Consider the following 16,123-nt stretch of genomic DNA (forward strand, 5'->3'; position numbering starts at 1 on the left):
GCTTTCTCAGTGAAGTCTCTGGTATTTCCTTGTGCCCCCATAGCACTTTGTTTATATGGCTTTGAAGGTTCTAAAATCTTACACTGTAATTGCTTGTTTACTGTATCTTCAATATGCATCTTTCTCTTTAATGTTAGCAACATTAAGTCATTCATTTTATAATGTGCAGAACCAAACAGAAACCATAAAACAGGACTGGTGCTCCAAGGTTTTTATAAAAATAAAAGAATGAATGAATGAATCAAACGAAAGTCAGTGAGATATTTGTAAGGAATGTCAAGAATCAACTTTTCGCATAAGAAAGAGCTGTAGTGGAGTTGGAGACACTTGTGTGGGAGAGACCCAGGAAAGGCCTGCTGGAGCTCCAAAAATCCTATCACTTCTCCCCTGCACTCCTGCCCATTTTAGGCCCTGACCAGGGACACTGTCTCTTTCAGTGAAGGATGGCACATTTCATTTACTTAAACCACTGGACACCTAATGAGTAATAAGGATTTTCATTTTGAAACCAACACTTCTCTTATTGCGGTCGAAGAAACCTGAGACATCACTGGACAGGTATAACTACAGGGGAAATGATAACCTTCTAATGAGAATGAGTGTATATGATTGAACATAATGAAATGTTTTTAGGTGCAGTCAGTAAAAAGACATTGGAGAAAATACAGTTCAATGATATGGTACAATAAAACATCCTGGTTCCAAACATTAACCAACTTCCCTCGAAGTGAAGACATCTCCACTGGATGACTGGCCTTGAATTAGGCCATCCGTATAATGCACAGTGACATAAATTGCCATTACAAGCAAATGAACATTTACAAAGTGGGACATGGGGGAATAGTCACAAAGCTGGAAGGCTAGGCCTGGGAACTTGTATCTTATGGAGATGCTTTTCATAAAAAGACAGTGGGACTATAAGAGATCATCGACACTTCTAAAAATGGATGTTAATAGTAACAACATATTTATGTGTGCTACTACGGATTTTAACATATTTATATTCTCAGAAGAAACCATGCTATTAAAAATAATTAAATCACAGTACTTGACATTTTGGAGGAATTTTTATTTTTCAAAAATAATAGATATGTATTATCATCCTTGTTATTAATAAGTTAGATTTTCATTTGATGCCTGAAAGTCACTTCATGTTTATAACAAAATTTACTTAACCATTTGGAAGGATGCTTTGGATGAGTTATATTTCTGCGAGAAAGATAATCCAAAATAAATTCAGCCTACTCCCTAAAATGGAGGTCTGTCACCACCAGCACCACATAAATCAAAGTGGAGGTGAGATGCAGAGGAATTTTTTTTTTAAATCCCTTACATTTGTGAAATATCTATCAAGAAGTTATTTACTATACTTCATTAATTTATGTTGGCTCATGTAACCCAGAAAACCTGATGAGATATCTTTTCAGATGAGGAAACTTGAACTCAGAGAGGTTAAAAAAACTAGCCCTAGATCAGAAAGCTGCCACATACAGGCTCATACAGGCTCTGTGCACTGGTTCTTCCGGCTTCAAACCCAATGTTCTTTCCATTATTACATTCTGTACCTACATGTTCTAGTGAGATTAAAACTGTTTTCTTGTGTGAGAACAAGGGAGCATGCATGCCATTCCTCACTTCTGTTCTCTCCACTGCCAGACAAGTCTCAGAACATAAAACACAGGACAAAAGAAGAGAACAAATATCAAGCCAGGTGTCCCTAATTCCTCTAACAATGTCTGGAGGCAACACGGATTTCCTTCCCAGAATAATGTCTGTGTCAATCCTCTTCCCACCATCTCCTGTAGGAGGCACATCTTGGAGGCTCTCCTGCAAAGCTTGGGTAATATCTCACATTCCTTTACCACCGTAACTCCAGGGAGGTAACAAGAGTTAGTCTAGTTGGCCAGGTATAGCCTAACTACCTCTGAGTGTAGTCAAGTGTCCACTATTTTCTTCTCTTTTCATTCTCATTCATACAGTTTCTTTTTTAATCACTAGCTGTCAAGTAGGGGAGTACTAGCCTCTAACCTCTAACTAGCCTCTAACTAACTGTGGTTATTCATTCAAGGTTCCTTAATTCTATTTATGTCTTTATATCTTATGTCTCTAAATAAATATTTTTTTGTCTGAGCATATCAACTTCATAACTACTATCACATAAATCTTGTACTTTTCCATCCTCTTGCTCTTTCAAAGATTTTTATGTCTACCTATCCAAATTCTATGCACCTTTTAACTCCAAGATAACATTCCAGGTAGCTTTGAGATTACAGACTGCTCAGGCCACATTCAGTTCTACTTTTTTTGATAATGCTTTCCTGGCATTTGGAAATTATTATAATTTTTCTGTATTTGATGGCATATTAATCAGTTCAGGTTGCCATATGAAATACTATAGACTAGGTGACTTAAACAACAAAATTAATTTTCTCACAGTGCTGCAGGCTGGAGGTCTGAAATCAGGGTGCCAGGAGGGTCAGGTTCTGGTGAGAGCAATCTTCCCAGCTTGTAGATGGCTGCCTTCCTGCTGTAACCTGGAGAGAGATACAGAGTCAGAGCTTTGGTATCTCTTACTTATCTTATAAGGGAACTAGTTTTATTTGTCAGATAAAGTCTCTATCCTTCCAGCCTCACCTAACCCAAATCACCTCCTTAAAGGCCTTATCTCCAATAGTCACATGAAGGGTTTATGGCTACAACATATAAATTGGTGGGGGGGAGTAGCATACAATTCAATTCATAACAGATGCCTCTCTGGGCATACATGGGCAGAACTTCTTTGAACCCTCCTAAACAGTAAGTACACCAATCAACACTCTTTAATTCGAGCTAAAAACTAGCTTCAAAACATCACATTATATAAGTAAATGTTCCTAATGGAGGCCAGGTGCTAATCCTAGCCCACATTCAATAATTGTCTTACAGTGTTTGAAACTGCTAATTCTTATAATAGACACATGGGTGTTTGTTCATTTCCATTTCTGCTCTGCATGTTTATCATTTTAGGCTCATTGACAGAAGGATAGGAAGAGGCAAGAGGAATATGTATGTATGTGTATGTTACACAATCACACACCCTTGCCTGAACAGTGTAACATAAATGCAAATAAACTGACTGATTGACAAGAAGAGTCCTTGATTAAATACTACAGGGGACCAGATGGACATCACAGATATATTCAGAATATTTCATCCCAAAGCAACAGAATACACATTCTTCTCTAGTGCACATGGTACATTCTCCAGAATAGATCACATCCTCGGTCCTAAATCAGGACTCAACCGGTATCAAAAGATTGGGATCATTCCCTGCATATTTTCAGACCACAATGCTCTAAAGCTAGAACTCAACCACAAAAGGAAGTTTGGAAAGAACCCAAATACATGGAGACTAAACAGTATCCTTCTAAAGAATGAATGGGTCAACCGGGAAATTAAAGAAGAATTGAAAAAAATCATGGAAACAAATGATAATGAAAATACAACGGTTCAAAATCTGTGGGACACAACAAAGGCAGTCCTGAGAGGAAAATATATAGCGGTACAAGCCTTTCTCAAGAAACAAGAAAGGTCTCAGGTACACAACCTAACCCTACACCTAAAGGAGCTGGAGAAGGAACAAGAAAGAAACCCTAAGCCCAGCAGGAGAAGAGAAATCATAAAGATCAGAGCAGAAATCAATGAAATAGAAACCAAAAAAACAATAGAACAAATCAACGAAACTAGGAGCTGGTTCTTTGAAAGAATTAATAAAATTGATAAACCCCTGGCCCGACTTATCAAAAAGAAAAGAGAAAGGACCCAAATAAATAAAATCATGAATGAAAGAGGAGAGATCACAACTAACACCAAGGAAATACAAACTATTATAAGAACATACTATGAGCAACTCTACGGCAATAAATTTGACAATCTGGAAGAAATGGATGCATTCCTAGAAACATATAAACTACCACAACTGAACCATGAAGAAATAGAAAGCCTGAACAGACCCATAACCAGTAAGGAGATTGAAACAGTCATTAAAAATCTCCAAACAAACAAAAGCCCAGGGCCAGACGGCTTCCCGGGGGAATTCTACCAAACATTTAAAGAAGAACTAATTCCTATTCTCCTGAAACTGTTCCAAAAAATAGAAATGGAAGGAAAACTTCCAAACTCATTTTATGAGGCCAGCATCACCTTGATCCCAAAACCAGACAAGGATCCCACCAAAAAAGAGAGCTATAGACCGATATCCTTGATGAACACAGATGCGAAAATACTCAACAAAATACTAGCCAATCGGATTCAACAGTACATTAAAAAGATTATTCACCACGACCAAGTGGGATTTATTCCAGGGCTGCAAGGTTGGTTCAACATCCGCAAATCAGTCAATGTGATACAACACATCAATAAAAGTAAGAACAAGAACCATATGATACTCTCAATAGATGCTGAAAAAGCATTTGACAAAGTACAACATCCCTTCCTGATCAAAACTCTTCAAAGTGTAGGGATAGAGGGCACATACCTCAATATCATCAAAGCCATCTATGAAAAACCCACCGCAAATATCATTCTCAATGGAGAAAAACTGAAAGCTTTTCCGCTAAGGTCAGGAACACGGCAGGGATGTCCATTATCACCACTGCTATTCAACATCGTACTAGAGGTCCTAGCCTCAGCAATCAGACAACAAAAGGAAATTAAAGGCATCAAAATCGGCAAAGAAGAAGTCAAATTATCACTCTTCGCAGATGATATGATACTATATGTGGAAAACCCAAAAGACTCCACTCCAAAACTGCTAGAACTTATACAGGAATTCAGTAAAGTGTCAGGATATAAAATCAATGCACAGAAATCAGTTGCATTTCTCTACACCAACAGCAAGACAGAAGAAAGAGATATTAAGGAGTCAATCCCATTTACAATTGCATCCAAAACCATAAGATACCTAGGAATAAACCTAACCAAAGAGACACAGAATCTATACTCAGAAAACTATAAAGTACTCATGAAAGAAATTGAGGAAGACACAAAGAAATGGAAAAATGTTCCATGCTCCTGGATTGGAAGAATAAATATTGTGAAAATGTCTATGCTACCTAAAGCAATCTACACATTTAATGCAATTCCTATCAAAGTACCATCCATCTTTTTCAAAGAAATGGAACAAATAATTCTAAAATTTATATGGAACCAGAAAAGACCTCGAATAGCCAAAGGGATATTGAAAAAGAAAGCCAACGTTGGTGGCATCACAATTCCGGACTTCAAGCTCTATTACAAAGCTGTCATCATCAAGACAGCATGGTACTGGCACAAAAACAGACACATAGATCAATGGAACAGAATAGAGAGCCCAGAAATAGACCCTCAACTCTATGGTCAACTAATCTTCGACAAAGCAGGAAAGAATGTCCAATGGAAAAAAGACAGCCTTTTCAATAAATGGTGCTGGGAAAATTGGACAGCCACATGCAGAAAAATGAAATTGGACCATTTCCTTACACCACACACAAAAATAGACTCAAAATGGATGAAGGACCTCAATGTACGAAAGGAATCCATCAAAATCCTTGAGGAGAACACGGGCAGCAACCTCTTCGACCTCTGCCGCAGCAACATCTTCCTAGGAACAACGCAAAAGGCAAGGGAAGCAAGGGAAAAAATGAACTACTGGGATTTCATCAAGATCAAAAGCTTTTGCACAGCAAAGGAAACAGTTAACAAAATCAAAAGACAACTGACAGAATGGGAGAAGATATTTGCAAACGACATATCAGATAAAGGACTAGTGTCCAGAATCTATAAAGAACTTAGCAAACTCAACACCCAAAGAACAAATAATCCAATCAAGAAATGGGCAGAAGACATGAACAGACATTTCTGCAAAGAAGACATCCAGATGGCCAACAGACACATGAAAAAGTGCTCCATATCACTTGGCATCAGGGAAATACAAATCAAAACCACAATGAGATATCACCTCACACCAGTCAGAATGGCTAAAATCAACAAGTCAGGAAATGACAGATGCTGGCGAGGATGCGGAGAAAGGGGAACCCTCCTACACTGTTGGTGGGAATGCAAGCTGGTGCAGCCACTCTGGAAAACAGCATGGAGGTTCCTCAAAATGTTGAAAATAGAACTGCCCTATGACCCAGCAATTGCACTATTGGGTATTTACCCTAAAGATACAAATGTAGTGATCCAAAGGGACACATGCACCCGAATGTTTATAGCAGCAATGTCCACAATAGCCAAACTATGGAAAGAACCTAGATGTCCATCAACAGATGAATGGATCAAGAAGATGTGGTATATATACACAATGGAATACTATGCAGCCATCAAAAGAAATGAAATCTTGCCATTTGCAACAACATGGATGGAACTAGAGCGTATCATGCTTAGCGAAATAAGTCAAGCAGAGAAAGACAACTATCATATGATCTCCCTGATATGAGGAAGTGGTGATGCAACATGGAGGCTTAAGTGGGTAGAAGAATAAATGAAACAAGATGGGATTGGGAGGGAGACAAACCATAAGTGACTCTTAATCTCACAAAACAAACTGAGGGTTGCCGGGGGGAGGGGGTTGGGGAGAAGGGGGTGGGATTATGGACATTGGGGAGGGTATGTGATTTGGTGAGTGCTGTGAAGTGTGTAAACCTGGTGATTCACAGACCTGGGGATAAAAATATATGTATATAAAAAATATATGTTTATAAAAAATAAAAATAAAAATAAAAAAAAAAATAAATAAATTAAAATAAATAAATAAATAAATAAATACTACAGGGGAGTAAAACTATAATGTAATGCCTATTTTTTGATAATTCAAATAATGCTTTTCTAACCAAAATACATGAAATGAATGCAAATTGTAATTCTGATACCCTCTATAATTTCAACCTAACCAGGAAGATGGTAAAAAAAAAAAAAAAAAAAAAAAAAGGAAACTATATCTCTAAACTCCCATAGGGTGCAAAGGAAATTATTCACTGAGGATAAGAGAAGAAAGCTGTCTTTCAAGAATAGCAACACAAAATATGCAATCAAGTAAACCAGGCAAATATAAGACAGGTAGCATTCAACACCAGCTCTTACTCATTTTAAAGGGCAACTAGGTCAAAGCTAAGATCTCTGGCTCTAAGATAAAGGATTTCAATTTTCAGAAAGTGTTCTGAAAATAAATTAAAAAGGATGATAATTTTATCAGCTGAAGTTTGGCATCTTTGTCAGGCCTTAAAGACAGTCTCTAAATTTCTACTGTGTGTTGCACTAAAGGGGATTTTGATTCCAGATCACCAAATCTGCTACCTCACCAAAAGTAACAGGGTCAGGTCTGTGTGAGAAGAGGAGGGAACCAGCTTATTAAGGCAGGAAATAAGGGAAATCTTTGAGAGATTTCTGCTCTCATACAAGTGAAACGTTTAACCCTTCATAACAGACTCAATCTTATTTTTCCACCAAAGAAAAAGTGCCCAGCAGGTGGGAAACACACTCCAGAAGTCCTCAAAATACAAGTTAAGAAAAAGAGACACATGAGTTATAAAAAAAGCTGCTCAATCAAATGTATTCATGAATTTCCCAACCGAACAGGCAAACAGATTTACTTTGATTTTAAGATAAGATGAACCTTTACTCTTGGTTCTTTAGTGACTTGGAGGTTTTGACAAGACTTTTTAATTGTAATTTTCTAAGGAAAATGTAAATCTATAATGACTCCTAACACCAAGAAGCAAACCTATCTAAGCAAGCATGGCCTTCCTGATTACCTATGTGTGATTCCTCCTGGCCCAGGACATGACAACACCAAGAATAGGAGGAAGCAACTGTTACTCGCAGATTGCTTATTATACGGTTATAGGTGAAGCTCTGAACTGGTCAAAGTGTAACTACTGTCACCTTGCAAAAGGAATGTATATCTAGACCAGCATGCGCTTAGAAGACAATGAGAAAAAGGAAATCATGACTTATGAACCATAAAGGTATGAAGGAGGGCTTAATAATGGATAAGAGGTTTGGCCCGGACATTGGATTGTGACTTCATCCTGCCTAGGAGCAGAGGGATAACTTCTGGATATGGAGCACAATACAAGGTAACTTTGTTTTACGTATGGGATTAGACTGCCCTGGAAGATGAGTTTATGTTATGTAGTTAAGGAACAAGATCTACAGTTGGCACCTCTTGCTAGTATAAAGAACATTTTAAGGCTTTGAGTAAAAATTCAAAATTCAATGTTATAATTGAGAGAGAAAGAGACTGTCATTATCAGTAAGTATTTACAAGGCAGACGGTTAATTTTATCTCACAGTCGGGATGGTAAAGTGAAGGGATTAAGAACAGATTCTGGAGTTAGACATACCTTCATTTTAACCTCAACCCTACTTCTCACAGTGAAATCCTTAAAGTTATTTAATCTTTCTAAACTGCAATTTCCTAATATGTAACCTGGGACTAATAACCATAGTATTTTTTAGGGGGGTAGGGTGAAGATGAATCTACAGAGGCAGATCTGCTGTGAAGATCATAAAACTAATGCTTCAGCGTCCCTCAGATACAAAATTTCTGTAATGTTCTGTCTACTTAATCAAAGCAGTCTCCCCAATTTGTGTAAGCTTCAGGGCTAACAAAATGTGGATCTGCCTCTATGTATATAAACTAGCATATAAACTTATCTAGAGAGTAATAATTACATATTAAAACTATAGTGTTTTGGGGCGCCTGGGTGGCTCAGTGGGTTAAAGCCTCTGCCTTTGGCTCAGGTCATGATCCCAGGGTCCTGGGATCGAGCGGGGAGCCTGCTTCCTCCTCTCTCTCTGCCTGCCTCTCTGCCTACTTGTGATCTCTGTCTGTCAAATAAATAAATAAAATCTTTTTTAAAAAAAGAAAATTAGAGTGTTTTTCTCTTTATCACTTTACTATTTCCATCATCTCCCTAAGAAATTCAGAGAAATTCCCAGCAGTAGATGATGTACCTAAATTCTTCTGTCGTCCTGGAAAATCATATAACTTCTTTGTGAGATCATATTAAGTTACCAATTCTCTAACATTCTCTTTTAAACATATTGAGAATACATTTAGAAAAAAAAAATGGATTGTCAAAAGATTTATGAATTAAAAAAAGAAAACACAGGCAAGAATTTTAATCACTCTCTTCCTAGATGTAAGAAAACATTGTAAGAGGACACTATTGCTTAATCCAGGCAAGCAGTGGTCAAAGAGACCAGTCGTAGGTTAAAATCAATAGAACATCTTGAGGACTGAATAAAAGAGGAAGTACAATATTAGGAAAAGGTAAATAAGAATGGGTCTTGGGATACTAGTTCAAATTGCTTTGGGGGGAGGGGGGCGTGTCTAGCAACCTGGGATTTAACAAGCCCCTCGGGTGATTTTCATGGACACTAATGTTTAATACCATTAAACTAAAGAATAGTGCCCTGTTAGGTTGACCCATGTAGAGAAAAAGAGAATTTGGAGATGTGGCTCCAAAACAGAAAGAAAATAAACAGAAAGAGGCAGGGGGCCAGCATAAAGTGGTGCCACAAACCTAAGAGATCAATGACCAAACAAAGAGGTTGAGTTTGAACATGTGTCAAATGGACTAAAAGGTCAGAATTTACAGAATGAAAAATGTCCCTTTGTTTTAGCACTTCAGGGAACCTGCAGATCCCAAGAGGAAGCATTTAATGAAGCACTTAGTATACAAGCTAGACTCTGGTAGGCTGATGAGCAATGTCATAGAGACCATAAAAGTCTAGATATTTAAACACATGGCTTAAAAAGAAATAGGAAGATGATAATGAAAGGTTAAGTACTGAGTTAAGGAAGAGTGTTTTGTTTTCCCCACTTAAACTATAAAGAATTTAAGTAAGTTAATATACTGGGAGAAGAAACTGAGGCTAGAAGGGGTTTGGACTCTGGGAAAGACTATTGTGGTTTAGAAAATAGTAATGTGGGAGAGATTTTAGGAAGTTTATCCAATACACTGGAGGTTGAATGACTAAGAAGAGATATTTATGATAATTACATATCACACAATTATGCACATATACCCCATATGTATGTAGCTGTAAAAGTTTTCTTAGCTGATGGAGAAATACTGACCTTTCCTATCAAGTGATATTCATGACTGCTTTGTCCTCTGGTCCTGGCTCACAGCATCAACATAAGCTTTACTGATTTTTTCATTTCCCAAAGAGTATACATGGAATGCGTGTGATACACAGATGCTGAGAGGGGTACTGGGATTAAAAAGTGAAAAAATCAAAGTCCATGCCATCAACAAGGTCAAATCAATATATGGATATATTTTCATACTTCTATCTCTTCTATATCCTGCGAAAGTATCAAGATTAGATTAAATCTACTAGTTTGAATAATTACACAGCACTATTTGAAGATTCTTTGAAATCACATATATGTCCCAACAAGATCATCTTACCTACCCATCCATATTCTAGGTAAAAGTCCTTTAAATTAAATAATTTCTGAGATAACATGCTAAGGAATAGGAGCCGCTTATCACTTTCATGAGCAGTTTTCATTTCTGCTTTTTTCTCTCTCTCTCTCCTTTTCTCTCTCTCCAGTGGCCCAAATCATGAGACTAGAACAGGCAAATGGGGATGAGGTGTAAATAACCAAAGTATAGGTTTATTTCTGGCTTCTTAAGTCCTGACTTCAGAAGTGCTGCCATGCAGGCAAAAGGTGAAACATTCCTCCCGCCAATTGTGACTCCATTCCTTTGTTCAAGTCCTCTTTTCACAGCCCCATCGGCCCCAGGTGCCATCCATCTTCAGCCAGAAAGACTGCTTTATTACCACATTCATCAATTTGTACTCTGGGCTCAAGTTAGAAGTGACTTGGAAAGACAAAACTGTTACCTTAGTAATTGAATATGAAAGTCTTATTAGGATCCGCTTTCACTAATCTGATATGAAAGTCACTAATGCGATATGACTTTAACACTGTATAAGCAACAATAAATTCTGATATGAGATGAATATTAATACAATGCAATGGGATACTGCTAATATGTTAATGTGGTGAGATATTACTAACAAGATACAAGGATCTTGATTGAAAAAATTAATATTACCCTGCCATAATTCTCTGGTACTACAGTTACCGTGTTCCAAGAAAGCTCTTGTCTAGATTTTAAGAATAAATCATTTGCTTTTTGAGTAACAGACAGAATGAAAGTTAAGATCATTTTGACGTTCCAAGTTAAAAAAATGTTTGTGATACAGTAAACAATTGCTGTTTGCACTGTTCTTCTTCTAATTATTTGCATCTATGATTGAGTTACATAAATTATCTAAAATCCAAGTTAGATAATAGACACTTACCTATACTCTGGGAGGAAAAGATAAGAAAAAGTGGCAAGACATGAGCTCTGAGTACATACAATACCAAACAGGCATACACCTTTTATCTGCTCAACTATTTCCCCTGCATTATCCTTCCATTTTCATTCCTTTTGTATTCCCTTCCTAAAGCAGTGCAGTTCTGGGCTTTTATTGTTATATGACTCCCACTCCAAAAAAGCATTCAGGGGCAAGTTAGTGAATATATCATTATAAATCAGGATATATGACCTTAATTTTGCTCTAAGTTTTGACAAGTTTTAGTGCTTTAATTCTGTTACTAACAACATGTCTCAGAACTCATAAAGATAAGCGTCAGGATATCAGGGCTAAAAGTAGCTGGTACAGATATCCAGAGAGTGGCTAAAATCTCTATTATTCAGGTCAGTCTTTTGTAATTATGCAAAGATGACCACAGATTTTACCTATAAAGTCTAGTAAATTAAGATACATATTAGCATATCGTATTATAAATATATAAGCATCAAGTACAGGAATTTTGTTAGATGATGTCTAACATTCAAATTAATTGTGTAAAATCTTGCCAATCTAGGTCTATATAAAATTTCAAAATTTAGGGTAGGCTGGACCAATCATTCTCACTTCTTTTTTTTTTTTTTAAGACTTTTATTATTTGTCAGAGAGAGACAGAGAGAGAGAGAGAGAGAGCACACCCACAAGCAGGGGGAGCAGCAGCAGAGGGAGAAGCAGGCTTCCTGCTGAACAAGGTGCCCAGTGCAGGACTTAAACTTGACTCTGAGATAATGACCTGAGCATAAGGCAGATCATTAACCAACTGAGCCACCCAGAAGTCCCAATCATTCCCACTTATAAATTAGTAAATTCTACCTGTACAGTTTTATAACAAGAAAAAATGACCATACATTCATATAAATGAACTCAGTGGAAGGCTGAGAGTAAGGTGACTGGTACATAGTAAGTGTGCTAGGAGGTTACTGATGTTATTTAACAAATGATGCATAATAGGCAAAGGAAGTCAGTTGTAAACACAAAGACAAGGTGGGCTGATAAAAAATTCAGTATTCTGGTTGGTTGTGACATCTATTAATGAGACAAGGTAGAAATTAAGTTGAATTCACATATAATTTTGTGAACTCTTTGGTAAATCAAAAATGTTAACAACACAAGTTTTCTCCATCTATTTCCATACCAAAAAATTAGACCTCCAAAGTTTGGCTACAATAACAAATGTTTTCCTTTTATGCATGCATCATCTGGATATATATATATATATATACACACACATATACATACACACACATACACATATATACATATATATGTACACATATATGTTGCTAATGAAATGTGAATATTTGTTGTCATCATGTGGTCATTACACATATATGTATATGTATGTGTATGTACATATACATATATGTGTAATAACCACATGATGACAACAAATATTCACATTTCATTAGAAACACAAAAAAATAAGGGAAAAAATCTCTAACCTTTTTTAATTGGAAAAAAGGATTGAGTGATTAAAAGGACTAAGTTAATTGATTATTTATCCATTATTACCACAGTATAATCAATTTCAGAGTGTTTAGAACTGATTAGCAGTGGTGACAAATTCTACCGTATCAACTCTTAACATATTATTTTTCTGAAACAGTTATCAAAAGTAAAATGTTAATACCATGATCAATCTGGACTATGGAATATCCCTTCTTCAAAAGCTAACAATTTTTGTTACTGAATATAAATTTAAAAAAAAATAAAAAGCAGAAAATGGGGTATATCTCTTGCCATTATCCTTAACATAAGTAACTAAATAGAACAAGAGATTCTGATGTGATGTTAAACCTCCAGAAGTTATTCCCATTCTAGGGAAATACATACAAACCAAAATCAAAACTAAACTAATATCCTAAAAATTTTCATGCATTCACCTTAATCTGAACAGAAACAAATAAAGCACCATTATATATATCCTATTTTTAGTTTTAGACATTGTAGATTGAATTCAATGATATCTTGCTATGGTTTTCATTGCATTTCCTTTATTATTAATGAATTTGATCATTATTTCATATGTTCATTTACCATTTAAATATTCTCTTTAATAATTAGGTATTCAAGTCTCTTGCCATTTTTCTATGAGCTGTACATAATTTTCTTAACAGTTTTTGGAGGTTACATATATAGTAATTTTTTTTCAGTTTTATGTGCTTCCATTATCTTTTCCCATGGTATAACTTCCCATTCATTTAATGTTTCACAAATAGATACTCTTATGTCACTCTATGCAAAAAAGTGAATCTTTTATTCATTTATATTTATCATATTATATATATTTCTGATCTTTGAGTCCTTTTACTTTGTACTCTGCCCCAAGGTTACAAAGATATTCTTCTATATCCATATTGTGTTTTCCTTCAGTACTTAGATATCTTACAGCCTTGACTGTTGTGTATGGGATGAGACAGCAGTCAAGCTTACATTTTGTTTCTATGTAAGTATCCAACTGACTCCTTACCATTTACTGAAATGACTTTCCATTCTTCACTGCTCTGTAGTGCTTCTTCTGTTGTTAAATGAATGCATTAAATGAATCATAAAGGGGTGCCTAGTCGGCTTGTTGGTTAAGCTCTAACTTCACTTCCAGTCATGATCTCAGGGTCCTGGGATTGAGTCCCGTGTCAGGCTCCCTGTTCAGCAGGAAGTCTGCTTGCCCCTCTCCCTCTGCCCTTCCCCCAGCTTATGCTCTCTCAAATAAATAAATAAAATCTATAAAAAAAATTTTTTTAAATGAATGTGTTTTGGGAAGCTAATGCACAACATGATCATTGTACTTAATACTTTATAGTTAACAATATGTATTATATACTTTAAAGTTGCTAAGAAAATAGATCTAAAATTCTCTCATCACAGAAAAGAAATGGTAGGGTCACCTGGGTGGCTCAGTTGGTTAAGTGGCCAACTTTTGATTTTGGGTCAGGTCACGGTCTCAGGATCCTAAAATGAGGCCCTGCTTTGGGCTCTACTCAAAGCAGAAGCAGGCTCCTTCTCTTCCTCTCCCTCTTCTCCTCACCCCCTGCTGTGTGCTCTCTCTAAAACAAATAAGGGCCTCTGGGTGGCTCAGTGGGTTAATGAGCTCAGTGGGCTCATGACCTCTGCCTTCCACTCAGGTCATGATCTCAGAGTCTTGGGATCAAGCCCCACATCCAGCTCTCCCTCAGCGGGGAGCCAGCTTCCCCCTCTTTCTCTGTTTTGTCTACTTGTGATCTCTGTGTGTCAAATAAACAAATAAAATCTTTTAAAAAACTAAAATAAATAAATACATCTTTAAAAAAACCAGTAATTTATGTGATGTGATGAAGGTGCTAGCTAACTATGGTGGTAATCATTTTTCAGTATATTGAGTATAGCAAACCAAAACACTATACACCTTAAACTTACATAATGTTATATGTCAGTTATATCTCAATAAAGCTGGGAGGGAGAGAAAAATCTTGAAAACATATGCATTTGACTCTATTAAACTTTCCTTGATCACTGATTTAGCAGTATCCTGCAAATTCTAATACATAATATTTTATTATCATTCAGCTTAAAATGATTTCTGGTATTTATTCTTAGTTACTCATTGATTTTGCGGACACTTCAATGTATATACCTTATTTTCTCAATATATCAATTATCTCTTTGATGCTGATCTCCAACTTAATTTTATTATGACAGATACCTTATTGTATATGATTTCAGCACCTTAGATTTTAGAGATTTGGTTTATGAATGATTAAATGTATTGGGATTTTACTAGGAATTCTACCCATGATGAGTTTTACATGTCAACTGTTAATGTTTTGATCTTGTAGCCTCCCATGAATGTCAAAAGCACTTCTCAACCTTTCTGCTGCTTCTCCTAAAATTGGGAAGTATTTTCTCTAGTGAAAAATGGTGGTCCAAATACCTGGGTAATTTTCTTTCTTTGATTCTTGGTCTAATGATACTCTACTACCTTGTAATTTACGTATATCATAAAATAAAAAATCCATATAAATATATTTAAATAACAAGATAGTAAAGAATCTCCCTTTATATTATTATGATATACAATATGTATACATATATGTAAGATACATATGTAAAATTTCTAGATTTTTTTTTTTTCTAAATGTGGGTAATGGCCCATATTACCTAGCTTAGTGATAATGGTTACTTTATAGCTCCTGATGCCCTTATTTGTACACTTTCTTTTCAACTTTATGTGAAACTTTCTTGAAAAGCTACTCAGCAAGACTTTCCATATTATTAATTTTCTTGTCTGTTATGTCCATTTTTTATATCATGACATCTACTGAGTACTTAATTTTTATTGTTTGTTTTTTATCAATTACATTTTTTCATACAAGCTCTCTAATTAGTTCTATTTTCTTGAAATCATTTTTTAGATGAAATGTTATCCCCAATCCCTGCCAGAATATTGTGTCTAGTATTCATTGACTTTTTCACTGGTTATAATCTATTTCATTTGTAGCAGTGTGTTTGCCCTCTTTAATGACTCATAGTGAGCCTTGATTTTGTCATCGCCTTTGTAGTTAAGGTATCTTGCACATCTATTTGCTTACATCTTTGGGTCAGGCTGCTCTCTTGGGGAAATGGTTCAGAGGTCCCCCTTGCCTTCCATTCTATAATGTATTCAGAAAGAGTCAGAAAGGATAAGAACAGATTAAACTCAATATTAATGGTTTGGTTGTTCATTAATTTCCCACAAAACATCACTGGC

Source organism: Mustela lutreola, chromosome 11 (genome assembly GCF_030435805.1).
Source record: "Mustela lutreola isolate mMusLut2 chromosome 11, mMusLut2.pri, whole genome shotgun sequence".
In the NCBI taxonomy this organism is placed as follows: Eukaryota; Metazoa; Chordata; class Mammalia; order Carnivora; family Mustelidae; genus Mustela; species Mustela lutreola.